Genomic DNA, 18,033 nt, shown 5'->3' on the forward strand with positions numbered 1-18,033 from the left:
AAAGATGCCAAACCTAGGTTAATTAGATGGATCTTGTTGTTACAAGAATTTGACCTAGAAATTAGGGATAAGAAGGGTGTAGAGAATGTGGTTGCTGACCATCTGTCTAGGATAAAGGACACAAATCCTGAAATAGGAGATGAAATACCAATCAGAGAGGAGTTTCCTGACGAATAATTATTTGCCATTCTAAATGCATATATTCCATGGTATGCACAGTATGCAAATTATATCGTCACATGTGTTCTTCTTTTAAATCTTACTTTTCACCAACGAAAGAAATTTTTGTCTGATGTTAAACATTATTTGTGGGAAGAACCATATTTGTTCAAAGTTTGTGCAGATCAGAATATTCGACGATGCGTACCTGAGGAGGAGATGACATCCATTTTACATCACTGCCATGACAGAGAGGTAGGCGGCCACTTTGGGCCAACCAAGACCGCTACAAAGGTACTACAAGCAGGTTTTTACTGGCCTACATTGTTTAAGGATTCTTATGCTTATGTTGCATCTTGTGATAGGTTCCAATGAACAAGGAATATATCTAGGAAACATGAGATGCCCTTGAACAACATTATTGAATGTGAATTATTTGATGTTTGGGGGATAGACTTTATGGGACCTTTTCCTACTTCATTTTCTAATAAATACATTCTTGTGGTAGTCGACTATGTTTCTAAGTGGGTGGAAGCTGAGGCACTTAGGACAAATGATGCTAGGGTGTTTGTTAAATTTTTAAAGAAACATATTTTTACTAGATTTGGCACCCCTAGGGCAATTATTAGTGATGGTGGGATGCATTTTTGCAATAAACAGTTTGATAATCTTTTGAAAAAATATGGGATCACACATACGGTTGCCACTCCTTATCACCCACAAACTAGTGGCCAAGTAGAGGTATCTAATAGGGAGCTGAAACGAATTTTAGAAAAGACCGTTACCTTTAGAAAAGATTGGTCTTTGCGGTTGGATGATGCATTGTGGGCATATAGAACAGCTTTTAAAACCCCCATTGGTATGTCCCCATGTGGACTAGTTTTTGGGAAAGCATGCCATCTCCCTGTTGAACTTGAGCATCGTGCATATTGGGCTACAAAATTTCTTAACTTTGATATGCAAGTTGCAGGTGAAAACAGGTTGCTGCAATTGAATGAGATGGATGAATTTCGAAGTCATGCTTATGAGAATGCGAAGATCTATAAAGAGAGAACAAAAAAATGGCATGACAAGCATATCACGAAAGGAGAGTTCATCAAAGGGGAAAGGGTGTTGCTCTATAATTCTAGACTCAGACTTTTTCTAATTAAGTTATAGTCTAGATGGTCAGGACCTTTCACGGTCACCGAAGTGTTTCCTTCTGGCGCCATTGAGATTTCCCATGAGGAGAAAGGCACGTTCAAGGTGAATGGACAACGTCTCAAGCATTATGAAGATGGAGGATGGAAACAAGATAAGATCTCCATGGCACTGCATGAACCAGAATAAGCAAGCGCAAAAAGTCAAGCTAACGACTCTAAATTAGAACTAATTTTTTTTGTTTATTTTATTTTTCTTTTGTTTTTTTTTTCTCTCTTCTATAATTATTTTATTTTTTCTTGATTATGTTTTTTTATTTTTGTTGAGTTGTCGTCAGAACAAGGAACATGTGCTAGAAAAAGAAGACAATTTCGAACAGACTATAACACAGGGTACCCCGTGTCACTTTACACAACCGTGTCACTTTAAACAGATGAAAAGGTTGCAGAGTCCAGGCTTCCCCACAGGGTACCTCGTGTCATTTTACATAGCCATGTTGTTTAAAAAAAAAATTACAGTGGCAACCACGGGTTACCCCATGGTTTGTCACATGGCCTGGCCCATGTGAGGGACCATGACCATGCCAAAAAAAAAAAAAAAAAAACAAACAAACAAACAAAAAGTTTAACAAAAAGAAAAAGGGAAGTGGCGGGCCATTACCCTAGAAAAAAAAAACAATTTTCTTTCTTCCCACTTTCCACCTACTTGTAACACCCCACTTGAGGTACGTAGTTAAGATTTGATGAATGGCTTGAATGTTTATTGATTTACCCTCATTTGAGTCTGTATGTTGTTATTATTGTTTGGTTATCCTTGGATGGAAAAGGTGTCTTGGTTTGGTTGAGTGATTCCCTGAAAATTTGTAAGACTTGACGTTATCTTAGGGTTACAGTCTTCGCCGGGGCGAAGAATAATCATCGCCGCGGTGATGAGGAGGTGCTATAACCCCTGTAGCTTCCGTGAGACTTCACCGAGGCAAAGAAAATAGCTTCGCGCGGGCGAAGACCCGGCTAAATGTTCCCGTTGAGTTTTTGAGATTTCTTCTTTTGAGACTCAATGACCATTCTACCCCTTTTTACTTTACCAGGAAAAGTGGGGAGTGAAATGTAAGAAATTGCATGGGAATAGTTGATGATAGGGTTGTGTTTGCAAAGAATGAAAGGTCTTAGATGGAATTTCAAAGAAAGAGTAAGGTATTTTGGGAAAGAGTGGAGAAAATATGATTAAGGGTTAGCTTTAGAAACCCTTTCATTTGTTTCTTCACCACCGCCACTTTCATCCCTATTTTCTCTTAATTTTCATTCAAGTTTCCAGGATCTTTGAAAGCTTTTGACTAGAAATTGTTACAAGTTGATCCTAAGCACTAAAGGGAGAATCCTTACTCTATAAGCAAATTTTTTTTTGTTGAAAGAGTGGGATCCTTATTAAGTTTGTTTTGAAGGTTAAGAGAAGTGTCAAGACCATCATAGAGTGAGAGGTTTAGTGGATTCACTTGTGTCCAAGGTAAATATTCACCTAAGTTGTGATACTTGATATGATGTGTAGAGATTTAGATATGTGCTGATGCTTGAATTTCTATGTTTAAATTGAGTTGATGAATTCAAGGTGTTATAAGAAAGAATTCCACCATGAGAAGGGTGGATTGTGTTGTTAAAGTTGGGAAGAAGTGTGGATAGAATTGGAAGGATTTGAGAGGATTATTTGAAGTGTTTTTTCCTTGCAGGTTGTATGATGTTTTAAAGGAGTTGAACCCCTAATTTGGATGATTAAGGAAGAAGTATAATTAAAGTTAGAATAGAGTTTATGTATGACCACATTTTGTTTGATGAAATGTCTAAAAGAAGCATGAGTAGAAGTAGAGAACCTACTTTATGCAACATAGCATTTGCTGTCATTGCATATAGGAAAGATTTTAGGCATGAGCCATCCATATGCATATGTTTAATAAGTAACACATGAGAAAGAAATATGAGAAATGAGAAAGAAACACTCTATGAATAGAGATAAAGAAAAGAACCAATTCTCTTAGAGTAAAGAGAAAGAAAGAACTAGCACTAGAGGATAAAATGATTATTAAGTGCTACAAAAAAGAAAAGAAAATGGTTGTGCGATGGGGAACTCGTGAGTGTGAGTTACCCTCATGTAAACCGTTATGAGAAAGAACGGTCTCCGCCATGAGAGAGCGGATGCATGTAAATCGCTATGAGAAAGAGCGACTCCACCATGAGAGCGGAATGCATGTGAACCGTTATGAGAAAGAACGGTCTCCGCCACAAGAGAGCGGAATGCAGTAAACCGCTATGAGAGAGAAAGCGTCTCCGCCATGAGAAAGCGGAATGAGATTGAGAAAAAGAAAAGAATAGAAAGAAATGAAAAGAAAGAAAAATGAGAATTTGAATTAGAAAATTGATAGAATACCAAGAGATTTGATGAGTAATGCACGGGATGATAGAGTAAGAAATTTTTACTTACTGGGCATCTTTGTGCTCACTCCGTTGTTTTTTTTGTGTACAGGAAATAGGTGAGGACTTGGTCATAGACGTTAGCAAGCGGGGACTTGGCTGCACTGTCCACTGTTTTCGGTTTGAGAGTCTTTGTACATATGATGTTTTGTTTTGTAAAGAATGTAATTATTAAGTAAAGAAAAAAAAAAAATTTGGGCCCACTGGCTTGATAAATATGCTGTCTTTTTATTATCTATATTATGATTTTGGTAGAAGAAAGTGTTGTACACTACTATCCGCCGCTCCAGCCATCTTCTCTCCCAACCAACTTTGTTTTCTTTTTGTTGAATCTTGTGCATTTTTCTATTTTGTCCTTTCTCTTTTAAGGTAAGTTTTCTTTCTTTGCCTTTCTTTGATTTTGGTGGAATCATTAATTAATTTTTTCTTTTTTTTTTTGGCCATCGATTGCTTTGGTTGTTGTGGGTTCATACTTCGGTGGGGTCATGCTGAGCTTCTTTCTTCTCTCCTCGTGCTTGGTTGTGTTTTTCTTTTATATTTTTTCTGTTAGCTGTTTAGTTTTCGTTTGTATTTGGCCACACTGAAACAGGGAGTTTCGTATCTGATTTGGTTGGTGGATATGGGTGTTTACCATTGTCATTTTGCTACCTCATTCTTTCTTTTTGTCTTGTTTCAATTTATTTTTGTTGGTTTTATCTGTAGGCATATCAACTTTCGCACTTCGGGTCCACAGAAGAAACGAAAGACCACAAAAGAGCAAAGTCCTCGTCTTCAAAACGATCCGCCTCGTCCTCTCGAAGATCCACAGCTCCAAACTTCCAAGAGCTATTATTTCAAAAGAAGGATAGGTATGCCACTCTTGCCCAACGCCTATAGTTTGTACACGTTATGGACAACGCAGTGTTGCTAGAGTTAATTTAAAGACGAAATTGATCGACTGCTTAGTAACATAGTTTGACTGCATTTATGGGTTGAAATCAAGCACCTATGTCAAATTAACCTTAGAGTTTCTTAGTTCTTTTTCCTATAAGATAGTAGCCAAAGATCGTCAAGATGAGGGATGCATTTCATTTAGATTGTTAAACCAAGACCATTGTCTTAATCTTCACAGTTTAATGAAATTTTTGGCTTCTCTAACTTGGGTTTCAGATTTCCTCCTCCTGAATATATTGAAAACGAGTTTGGCGCCACTTTATCACACACCACCCACACCAACCATATGATGCCAGTTTTTCTAAATCGCGCCACTTACGGAACCCTGCCCACAAATACATTCATAGAGTCATGTCACATACCATTTTCGGGCGGGGAGAAAGTACATGAGTTGTTAATAAGAGTGAATTGTTCTGTTTATGGTGCCTAGAAAGGCCATACACACAACTCGAGTATTTGGCTTTTGGACATTTGAATCATGTAGCACATGGTCAACCGGTAAGATTGCAATTGGTGGTTTAATCACCACTATTGCTAAATATGTCGGCATCTTAGATGCGCAATTAGGTGAACCCATTGTAGGTAAGAACGTATTGACCTTTCTACCTTAACTTCTATGCTTATGTGTATTCCCTATCGTGGTCAATATGTTTTACAAGATGGACAGAGACGTCCTATTCTGCCACCACCTGACATTACTCAGTCTCCTCCTGAGGACTTGGCAAATGACACTCCAATAGGCTTTCACGCAGAGAGAGTTGCTCCACAAGCTCAAGCACCTGTGACTCTAGAGATGCTCTTACAAGTAGTGCAACGAATAGAGACTAGCATCAACAATGTCAATGATCGCCTCTTCATTCTGGAAGCCAAATTTGATCGCTATTTTAGCCCGCGTCCTAATGTTCAGTCCTCTACATGCAGGGAAGTTTCTATCTTTTATTTTCAATTTTTTTTTGTTTTTCTCTTGCTTGTCATGCATTGAGGACATTACATCTAAGTTTGGGGGAGTGGTAGTTTGATGGCCTATTTCTTTTGTTTGGTGTGTTTATTTTAGAAAGTGCTTAGTTTGTTTGTGTTTTTTTTTTTTTTTTGTATTTGTATTTGTGGTATGGTGGGTAGTATGCTTATGCTATTGATACAACCGAATGAAACTTTGTGATATCCCCAAAGAAAAAAAATATTTTTTTGCTTTTTGTATGAACTTGGTAATCACTTGGAGTACTGGTAGTATCAAATCATTGAAAGGATTCAAACATGCTCATATCTTTAGGAAATGCTGAAGATTATGCAATTCTAGATGGTTGTGCAAATTATGTTGATTACTTGATTTTGTCGTGTACTAGCCAAGCCTTGCTTTCACTCCCTACCCTAAAAAAAAAAAAAAAAAAAAAAAAAAAAAAAAAAAAAAAAAGAAAAGGTGTGCATATACAGTCTTGAAATAAATTAACTATGCTTATTTGCTTATTTTTTAATGAACTACTCGCTATTTCGAGCTACTTAGTAACCAAGAGTATTCATGAGACCCATGTTTACTTTTGCGCAAACCGTAGCTTGAATTATGAGTATGCAAAGCACTTTATGTGTTGTGACGTTGCTGATAACCGGGGCATTCATCACAAATGTGTGCATTCGCGAAAAAGGTGATGTGACAATCTAAAGAAGCCTCTACAAAAAAAAAAAAAAAAAAAAAAAAAAAAAAAAGAGAAAAATAAGCAGGGGGTTAAGTATAAAGTCTTGGTGAGGCACGTTGGGTTGGGGAAAAATTAGAGTTGCCAATTAGCTAGGTTGTATGTTTGCATGCATGAGAATTTGTTTTTAAAGCATGTTTGCCTTCTTTCCTTGATTTTGGAAGTGCTGCAAATCCTTGATGATTGTTGAGTTTGTTTCTTGTAATATTTTCTTTACTTGGGGACGAGCAAAGGAGTAAGTTTGGGGGAGTTGATAAGTTGCATAAATTTAGTGTTTTTAGGTTTGTTTTTATAGCCTTCTAGTTAATTTTTCATTTGTTTTCTGTGTTTTTATGTTAGTTTTTGTTAAGTTTGAAATATGAATGGTTAGCTATGATTTGGAGAATTTTGTAATTTTCAGGCGTTAATTGAGTAGATTGGAGCATTGGAATGAAATTGGAACTCAAAGCTTGAAGAAATTGAGATTTGCTGAGAAGTTTGAAGGCCATGGCCTTGCCTTGGTGTTCACCACGGCCGTGGTGGTTGAATGAAAATAAATACGAGGACAGACACACATGGCCTATGCTGTGGTACGTACATTTAGACACGGCCTAGGCTGGGTCGGGCACTTTTAGGGTTTTTATTAGTTTTTCTTTCTTTTTTCATTTAGAACTCTTTTGGGTATTTAAGGATGATTAAGATTACTCCTTGGGGGCCGATTTTACCCATTCTTGGAGAGAGATTACTGTGTAACAAAAGAGAAAGGAGAATCAAGAACAACAATTCATCAAAGTTTGTTTTTACTTTTCTATATGATTATTTTCTTGGATTCTACTCTTGTTTCTTTTATTTGAATTTTCTCAGGCTAAGACTAGGTTAGTCTATTTATGGATCTGTGATCAATCTTTTACTCTTTGGTCAGTGAATTATTTTTCTAATGATGAGTTTATATTATGTGCTTAATGCTATTAGAACTTGATCAATTTCTGATAGAATTGTTTGTGTGATTGAGACCGAGAGGAGATATCACATGAGTTCTCTAGTATATAGCCATAGATTAATTGGATATAGAGATATATGAATTGATACATGCAATAGTCATAGGCAGGATTAACTTGTGCTGAAAGCTAGAGGATTTCAAAAAGCTTAATGCTCATATTTCATTAAATCTATATAGAGATATCTAGGTTGTGAAATAAAAGTAGAATTAATATTGCTTGAGAAAGAATATGGTTAACCTAGGAATCCCATGTGTCACATAATTAAATAAATTCATTGACCATAGTAAATTGAACAGTGCAGAGAGTTATAGATGAGCCTGAAGTCTTAGCCGTTTTCTCTCATTGAATTCTTAATTTTAGTTTTACTGCAATTTGTTTCTAATATTTCAGATTTTAATATTTTCAGTTTTAAAGATCACCATTCCAAGTTTTGATTATCTAGATAAAGTTAACACTAATTAATATTTCAGTACTTGTTTACGCAATCCCTTGGGTACGATAACCTGTATTTTGTTATACTATATTACTTGAGACTAGTGCACTTGCTAGTAGTTGTTGCAAACCAGCACAACACCTCTACTAAGAAACTTCAAGGCAATCACTTCGGTGTACCATCTCAAGATGAAATTCCCCACCCCAACGGGGATAAGGGAAGTTAGCTAATCTCAAAGCGCATCTTGCGATTGTTACATAAAAGCAGTACAGATGGCGTGCAAAGGGAAGGGTATCTCGCGTGGCATTCCCCAACAGACTATGGCGATCAGCCGGATCGAGTCCCAGCCAGGTCCAGCCAAGGATAATATGGATCCTGGAATTGAGAAAAGCCCTTCCAGTGGGCCAGTTGAGGATTTATCCAAGGTATCGGTCGACCAGGGCGAGCCGAGCCGAATGCTAAGAATTGGGAGCAATCTCAACCCCCAGCTCGCCTTCGAGCTGATTAGATTCCTCAAGGAAAACATCAATGTGTTCGCCTGGTCGCACGCAGATGTGGTTGGGATCAGCCCGGATATCATCTGCCATGCATTGAACATCGATAGCGAAGGCAAGCCAATTCACCAAAAAAGAAGGGTGATGGATCCGGAGCAATATGTCACCTTAAAGCTAGAGGTGGATAACCTCCTCCAAAACAGGTCCATCCGGGAAGCACTCTACCTGACCTGGGTTGCCAACCCGGTTCTGGTAAAAAAGCCCAATGGCAAGTGACGACCTGTGTCAACTTCAGAGACCTCAACAAAGCATGCCCGAAAGATAGCTTCCCCTTGCCCAGAATTGACCAACTCGTGGATGGCACCTCGGGGCACGAGTTGCTAAGTTTTATGGATGCATACTCGGGATATAATCAAATTTCGATGTACTCACCAGACGAAGAGCATACATCTTTCATTACAGATCGGGGATTGTACTGCTATAGAGTTATGCCTTTCGACCTCAAGAATGCTGGTGCGTCCTACCAGCGATTGGTTAACCGGATGTTCTCCGACTAGATCGGTAAATCAATGGAGGTCTATGTAGATGACATGTTGGTCAAATCCCATGTCGCCTTAGATCACATAACACATCTCGCTGAGATGTTTGATATTCTCCGACTATACAGAATGAAGCTGAATCCCCTGAAGTGCTCGTTTGGAGTATCTCGGGAAAATTCCTAGGATACATGTTAACCAACGAGGAATAGAGATCAACCCCGAGAAGATCCAAGCTCTCCTCGATATAGAAAGCTCGACCAGCAAAAAGCAGGTCATGAGCCTTAATGGGGGAATAGCGGCGCTAAGTCGCTTCATATCGAGGCTAACAGATCGCTGTTTGCCATTCTTCAATGTTCTGAAGGCCAATAAGAAGTTCGAGTGAACTCCCAAGTGCAAACAGGCGTTCCAGAGTATAAAAGAACACCTCGGGAAGCTACCTCTCTTGTCCAAGCCTCTTCCGCAAGAGATCCTGCTCCTGTCCGTCTCTCAGTTCGCGGTCAGTGTAGCCTTAGTTCGACAAGAGGAAAAGATCCAATGGCCAATATACTATGTGAGCAAGCGTCTGTTGGATGCCAAGATGCGGTATCCGAAAATGGAACGATTAGCCTATGCCCTGTTGATCGCTTCCAGAAAGCTGTGACCTTACTTCCACGCCCATACAATTCATGTAATAACTAGTTACCCGTTCAGGTAGGTCCTCCAGAGGCCAGAGGCATCGAGTAAATTGCTTAAATGGGCCATGGAATTAAGTCAGTTCGATTTGAAGTAAAAGCCAAGATCGACTATCAAAGGGCAGGCTGTTGCTGACTTCATCTCAGAATTCTCCTATCTTCCAAGTGAGTTGGAGCAACAACCCAGCGAAGCCATTCAGGAAACTGCTCAGAATCTGTCGACCTGGAGCCTCTACGTCGATGGATCATCGAACAGAAAGAAAGCCGGTGCAGGTCTTCTCCTTTTGAGTCCCGAAAGGGCTCGCATTCACAGAATCCTTTGGTTCGGATTTAAGGCAACCAACAATGAGGCCGAGTATGAAGCTCTGCTCGTCGGATTGCGATTGGCCAGAGAAATGGGCACAACCGCGATCAGCATCCATAGCGACTCCATACTGGTCGTTAACCAGATCTTAGGAGAGTACCAAGCCAAGGAAGAAAATATGATCCGCTAACTAAAGGAAGCTAAGGCCGCACTCGAGCCGTTCAAGCACTTCGCGATCACCCAAATTCCTAAAGATAGCAACTCTGTGGCAGACGCCTTGGCAAGGATAGCCTCATCGTTGAACTTAGAAGCACTAGTTACCAATACTTAATGGGGGCTCTAAAGACGCGTTTACGTTGAAGAAATCGTATTTCCACAGATTCACGGTCGTCACAAGCTTCTTCGCGTCGCGACTGGCTTCAGGTATGAAGCCGAAAGATACAATCCTATCCGGATCAAAGTGCAGCCCTAAGTCAATCGTCTTGTTAACTACCAGAAAAGAAACAGGTCGTTAGAAAGAAAACACATTCCAAATTTAATGAGTTCGCCAAGGGAAAATAGTCTACTCGGGTCCTAAAAGCGGCAATGGCCGTCGTAACAAAAGAAGAAAAACTTCGTTTCGTAGGCCCATACATTGCTAGGGTAGCTGTGTATCCCCTCGGCTATGGAAGGTCGCCTGGACAAGTAATAAGAATCATTGTTCTTGCTCTTTTTCAAGAAATACGAGCAGCCGAGCTCCGTCGCGGTTAGCTCACCTAGCCCATTCTCACAACACGCAATGTACATGGCAACAGTAATAACATACGTGCTCAGAGTGAGTTGCATCAATGAAATCCCGAAGTGATCCAAGATCGACCTAATAAAAGGGTAGAAGGGGATCAACCCCCCACCCTTGATGATCTCCTCGAAGATCGCGACCATCCCCCTTGATGGGTATCGCAATGAGTGGGCCACATCACGAAAAACATCCATCTCGATGCCGTACTGTTTTATCACCCTCTCGAGCTCTTCTCCGGTAAGTACCGAATAGATCTCAGGAGTGACACTCGGAGCACCCTGTGAGGACGAATCGGTTCCTTCCTCGGATCTAGTCGTTGAGGGGTCTATTCTACTGGTTTACAAAAGCAACAAGCAGGGGGTCATTTAGCCATCGTAAGCTACTCTGTACGATGACGTGGAAGGAAACAAACTCCCTAAAGCCTAGAGAAAACCCTAACAGAATGATTCGAGCCACCACTCATGGCTCGAACCCAACATGAGCGACTCGTCTTCGATTAGCTATTAGAAGACTAACACCATTTACCAACCACGGGAATAGAAAACAAAAACAGAGAAAGATTCTTACCTCTCGGAGTACGAAAATAGCTTCTGCTTCAAATATTGGAAAAAAGCTAGTTTGGAAGGCAAAGGTTCCAAGCTTGCGAAAATCTCTTGCTCTCTTTTGAAAAGACGAGTGTGGTGACATTGCCTGAGAAAGATCTGAGTTTTTATAGCGCATGAAACAACGCTTGTTTTTCTCGGAATCAAAACGATGTTTGGGCGGCAAAAATTTCTCACCATTGATCACGACCATGTGTCGCATATCAGTGAGGAAGAGTGAGAGTCACAATTATAGAAAATCAAACAGTCATCGTTTTCCGTTGAAAAAACTCAAGCAACGGCACTCTTTCCCTCAGCATTAATTGCACCCCAATCTACATTTAATGCACTGATAAGGGGTGTCGTTTCAGCATGTCACACATTTAATGTTCTGATAAGGGATACCGTGTCAGCATACAATGCATTTAATGCGCCTGGCTAGCACTTATCACGCACAGGACACATCTGTCAACTCAGAGACTGCTTCATTAAATGCATCCATACCTAAAGTAAAACAGATAATGCCTGACGAAGTCAGGTCGCTCATCCTCTGCAAACAATGACCATGCGAGGTCATGTTCGCAAAAAGTGCTACCCTGACCTATTTTCAAGTAGGTGGGAGTCACCGAAATTTCCAGAAATCATCCAATTGCGGCATGACTTATATTTTCCAAGGTTCGATCCTCAAACCTTAAAAACTAGGGGACTTCTGTTGTGCCTGAAAAATATAGGGCTGACGTAAGGTCCAGTCAGCGTGCAAAAGTTAGAGCATGGGTACACCCACAGCTAAGTCACGTGAGGAAAGGGGCAACCTGCTTCTGTCAGAATAGTAGGTGTGCGCCAGACTAGCCAGAAGCTGTGGTGATTCCACGTGTCCAATCCCTGCTCCAAATCGCGTAAATCACTTTAGAAGGTGGGCAATGTGACATAAAGAAGGATTTGTACACTTAATCCCACCAACTCACAGATTCAGTATTCATTAGCCTAATGTATCCCGCTATAAATAGAGAGCTCCTCTCCCATTCAAAGGATGGGCTCATTTTTACTCTTAATTAGCTACCTTCTCTCTCTCTCTCTCTCTCTCTCTCTCTCTCTCTCTCTCTAAAATAACTCTCTCTCTCTTGTACTATCATTGGTAAGTCAGTCCACTCACGCGACCTGACCCTTATCATTAATATAAACATCAGTGGACGTAGGACTTGCTACCTTAGCATCCGAACCACTTTAAAAGTTGTCCCCATTGCATTTATTCTCATTTTTCTTGCATTCACGTGTGTCTTTTGAGCCAACTCAGCATTGCATACGTACGTTTAGTTGGTGTAAAAATCACGCATCAATAATACTATTAACACAAACATTAACATAACATAAATTTTTTATAGAGTAGTATAAATGATACTCATAACACAAACATGAAATCCTAATAATGATTGTTAGATAGAGAAAAAATTATATATATGTAGTATCAAAAATATGTAAATTGAAATTATGCTTTTTTTTTTTTTTTTCGTTTAACATGTGAAATTCGAAGAATATTCTTTAATAATGGAAGTAACTTTCAATGTTTTAGCTCTACTATGAAACCATGTGATTGTAACATCCTATGTCACCTCCTAATGTGAAGCTCGTAGAATTATGTGTTAAACCATTTCCTAGTTATGGGCTAACATGAATTATATTTTGATTCAATCAAACGGGGCAAATATATAGTTCAATGAGATATCATAATGGGTTTATTAATTTGCCAATTCACTTCATTTTTTAATAATCTAGGTTTGACGACTAGTGTGGGCTTGAGGCTATAATGAATTTTAGGGTTTATTAGACCTTTAATGGATGGGCCCAATGGACTAATATATAAATTGGCTAGATCCCCTTTCCAAACACAATCTAAACAACTTAACCCATTTGTTAGTTGTCATTAAGCATGTGTTATTGGAAAGGAAGACATACACTTTCTGTGACATAAGAAAACTGTCGCTTCTGCCATATGGAATCCAAGAATCAAAAACCATAAATAAATCAGGTTTGTCTTAGACTCTTTACTATTAATTCAATATTCTATAATCTATTTGTTAATCTTTTGGGATATTGATGATGATGATTGATTTCTGTCATAAGGTTTGTTTTATTATTGAGAGATTGTTTGAGTGATTTTCTCACATATGGTATCAGAGCAAAACGGATTAGATTATAGGATCTGAAATTCGAAATTGAAATCAAGTCTTTTTCTTTTTCAGTTTTGTGAAATTAAGGTTCATGTACAAATAAGGGTATCTTTCAATTTTAGATAACCCAACTTTGGGGTTTTTATGAATTGAACCCATAATGGGTTTTTCCAACCATTAAGGAGGCTTTTTTTTTACCATTATAAGGATGATTTTTCGCTACTGGAGTCTCAAAATTGCAATATGGATTTTCAAGATCGTAGGGGATAAAATGCAATTTTATAAAACTTTAGGGCTCAATAGAATTTTATAAACCTTTAGGGGGAAAATTGAAATTATTGTTAAATGGGGTCAAACCGACCCGATAGAGTCAAATCGACCTGCAAAAGCCAAAGCAAGTTAATAAACCCGACCTAGGTTATGCAAGTAAACATGATCGGGTCAATGTGGGTCAACCAAGTCAACCCGACCTGCTGACCCCACGTGGGAGTGAGTTAAGGGGCATGAGCCTGTGTGGTGGTGTGTGAGAGCACGTAACATGGTTTCCCATGCATGAAGGCGCATGAGCATTGTTTTCTGACACATGGCAACACGTGGTGAAGGCGCATGAGCATTGTTTTTCGACACATGGTAGCATGTGGTATTGTTTTTCCGATGCCTGAGAGTGTTTTTCGGTGTGTGATGGCATGTATAGGATGTTAAAACCCTGTTTTCTTTGTTTTTGATACTTTTCCCTATGTTAGTGTTATTTTATACTGTTGATCTGTCATCAATGTTGTGTATAGACATAATTAAAGTATAGTTTTAGAGAGAGAGTTATTGTTCACTACATTAAAATGCAACAGTTATTGAATTGAGATTGTCAGAGGTAATTAAGTGTGTATCTCATGAAATCTTAATATTTAAGGCAATGTTATTTACTATCATTAGAACAATTTGTGAGTTATCAGAATGTTTAATTGCCAAAGTGATGCATTCATTAAAGCTTGCAAAATTTTCCATTTTCCATTTGATAAATTATACATTATTTTAGTTTATGGCAATATTACTTAGTATCAGGAGAATAATTTTTTGAGTTGTCAGAATGTTCATTCGCCAAAGCGGGGCATTCATTGAAACTTGTAAATTATTCATTTAGAAAATGATACATTCTTCAATTTTAATGCATATAATTTTCTCCCCAAATATGGTTATTTGTGTTAAAATTAATGGTTGCATAAGGTTAATTTTTGGAAATGAACTGGTCTTGAAAAATTCAATACACATAAAAGTGGATGATTTTTCAATTGACATGTATTTTCCTATTAAGTGGAGGATGAACTATGAGCTAGAAAATTTTATCTGCCCAAAAAAGGCAATAGTCTTTTGAATGTCATATGTTGTCATTAGTTATCTTAATAACCTTATGCATAGGGTCCTAATAGCATGTCATTTTCTCTGCCAAAACGAAGTTAAAGATGATGCACCAGGAATCCCTATAAGATGTAGCTTATCAAGTTTTTAAAGCTATTTTGATCATTTATTGCCTATAACTTTTTAGTTGAGATTCTAATAGCATGTCATTTTCACTTCCCAAATGGGAGTTAATGGTGATGCACCTAGTGTCCCTATGTGAAATAGCTTATGAGGTTTAAAGCCTTTTTTTAAATTAGTTATTGCATGTGTTACTGATTAGTTGCATTGTTTTGTTTAATATTCTCCATTACAGTGAACAATATTAATGCCACCATTGTGGTCTTAGCTGTTAGTAATTTTAAGAGATGGAAACATGATATTGAGTTTGTCTTGGGAATGTACAACAAATCAGGTTATTGATTAGAACATTTCGTGTTTCAAAAATTCCCATGGTTTATAATTTATTGTTATTATTATTATGTTATATATACATGAATAGATGTATATATGTGTGGGAATATGATTAAAGTAAATTTATGAGCATGTTGTAAAATACATGAATTTACTATTTGGAGGATTTATGAGTCAGATAAGTGGTAATTGCCAAAACGATCTATTTATTGATACTCATAAATTTCTTTGCCATTTATTTGAGAAATTTATTTCTTATCTGTATCCTAACGAAAAGGGGGCTCTTATGTATTTTATAATGGAACCATGGATAAACCAATAGTAGCGTACCATCAAGGTAATTTTTCATCCCAAAGGAGATTAATTATCCAAAAGTTGGGCGTTATTGTTGATTGGTTTATTATGAGATTTAGTTGTTTGTTGCATTCCCCACCTAAAGGTAAGTTTGCAATATTACACTTGAGATCTTGTGAGAATAATGTGATGGTAATATTTATGTCTTATTCTTGTTTTATTTATGCCCATGGGATACATTAATTAAATGAAGTATTATATATTATGATGCTGTTTATATATATGGTTTTGTATATATTTCACTATATAAGGTTAATTATTAACATTGATTCTTTGATTATGGATGTTAGTTTGAGTTGGTAATAAAGAATTGATATTCCTTATGAATTATCTTTTTAACTATTAAAACAATTGTGATTGGAATTGAAGTCATTGCATTGATGAGAAGAAACCAAAGGCAATTAAAACAACCCTCCAAAAAGAAAAGGTGGATTGGATGATCAAGACTCTTTGTGGTTATAAGTTTGAACCAAATGGACGTGAGCACAAGTTAGTCCAATTAATGTATCATTTTATACATGTGAATGAAAAGATACAAGATATTGTTTGGGGAGGAGGATTGATTAAAGATGAGTTGAAGTTCAAATTCCTTAAGGATACATTATAAATGTTTAGTTATCCAATTCATCAAGGAGCACATAAATTGGGGTGCCAGAAAGACAGTCGGTGCATCGCAAGAGATTTGGTGTTCCCTTACCTAGGATAGATTACAAATTAGATAATGACCACTGAATAAGGCTTATTAGATCCTTCCCAGTTCATCTGAAGTGGCATTTCGATTGATGATATCAATGATAATTGGATATTAGAATTTTTGGATGGTGATATGAAATTGTGAATGTCTTTGATTAGCCTTGTCCTTTCTAGTTTTATAAAGATTCAATCTGCTTGCAAGGTGAATAAGGATAATTTGTTGAAATTGAAATCCTTGAATAAAATGGTGTATTTTTTTGTTTGAAGGAAGGTTATTTGTAGTGCCTAATTTGTTTATTTCCTTCCTTGATGCATTACATATAGTTGAATATCTCTTCCTTGGCTACCTTTATATTTGTTCAAGAAAATATGAATTTTCCTTTTTTATCTTGGTCATTATAAGATGAAGATTTTCTTCATGCTTGTTTTAGTAATTTTGAAACCATGTTTTAATGAACTTAAAAAATGTCAATATTGAAAATTTTCGCATATAAAAGTTTTTTTTCCCCAAAAAAAACAAAAAAAACTTTAGTTTATTCTTGACAATTTTTTATTCATTTAATGGGAAAGCATTTGCTATATTGTTTTTTCTTTATACCATGTTCATATCTTTAATTGAAGTTTTTAAAATCTATAAAGAAATTGTGAGGTAATAAGTATTGTGACGAACATAAAACTATATATTATCTATATAGTTGGTTGCAAAAAAAATAAAAGTTTTGTTATGCCTTGTACACCTAAGTAGAATGGGATGGCTGAGAGTCATATTTGCAATAGTAAAGGTATGTTGAAATATTGTTGATATGAATTCTATAAATTGTAATTGTTCGTGATAGCTTGTGTTTTCTCTTATTAAAGTTATACTCATTGGTTATAAATGAGTATTTAGCTAAAAGGGATTAAAAAGCATATTAAATTGTTTTAAGGCTAAGTTACTAGCTATGAGCTTCGCATAAGGAGTATATTTTTCATAGAAATGTTTGTTCTCTCATGTATTTTACTATTTTAAGGTCAGTGGGAGAAATTTTAATTTCTTTTGGGTGATTGTATTGGATAAATTTTCTTTAATCTAGATATAGATCTTTGAGGGGTATTAAAAAACTGATGAGATTTTCATTAAAGACTATTTGTTTTATGCTCACATGTGGTAATTCTAAGTTCTTGAGAGGTAATTAGAAATGGTGAGCTGCCTGAATCAAATGTCTTATCTTTTAATAAGTTTTGGTATATGTTTTAAATGGCTTATGGGGCTGTATCGGATAAATTCTTGAAGTATTGTATATATTTTATGTCCTCAAAAGTATGGTGAAGAATTATGATTATGGTTGAATACATGCTATAGTGGTTGTCGTGGTTGATTCATTAACCAAAGTGTTAAACTTGTTAATTACTATATACATGTGATAACGTGTGTTTTGAGTTTTGATGCACTTGGTTAGTGAGGGTTTTCTTCAATTTATTACATGATATCATTTCTATTTGTAATAAACTGTTGGATATCATATTTGTATTTGTATTGTTATTATATAATGTCACATGCATGCGAAAGATATTTTACATTGTGACAGGCTGAACTAAAGTTTGTTGACCTCATTGTTTATATGAGTTGTTTGCTTGTTTTCTTGTATAGAAGTGCTTTTATTGTCACTTTGGATGCATACGGTTTTGTTTCCATGATAAGTGACTATGACAGTTTAATATTAACATTTGAGGATTGTTGTAGAGTACACTAGTACTGGATTTATGTTGGCTAATCCCTTAACTAGAGGATAAGACCTGTTACTTTAAACGTCATATATTGAACATGGTCATTGTAGGGTCTTTTGATGTGCAACGTTAGTGGGAGTTTG

The sequence above is a fragment of the Pistacia vera genome, unplaced genomic scaffold, assembly GCF_008641045.1.
Source record: "Pistacia vera cultivar Batoury unplaced genomic scaffold, PisVer_v2 Contig272, whole genome shotgun sequence".
In the NCBI taxonomy this organism is placed as follows: domain Eukaryota; kingdom Viridiplantae; phylum Streptophyta; class Magnoliopsida; order Sapindales; family Anacardiaceae; genus Pistacia; species Pistacia vera.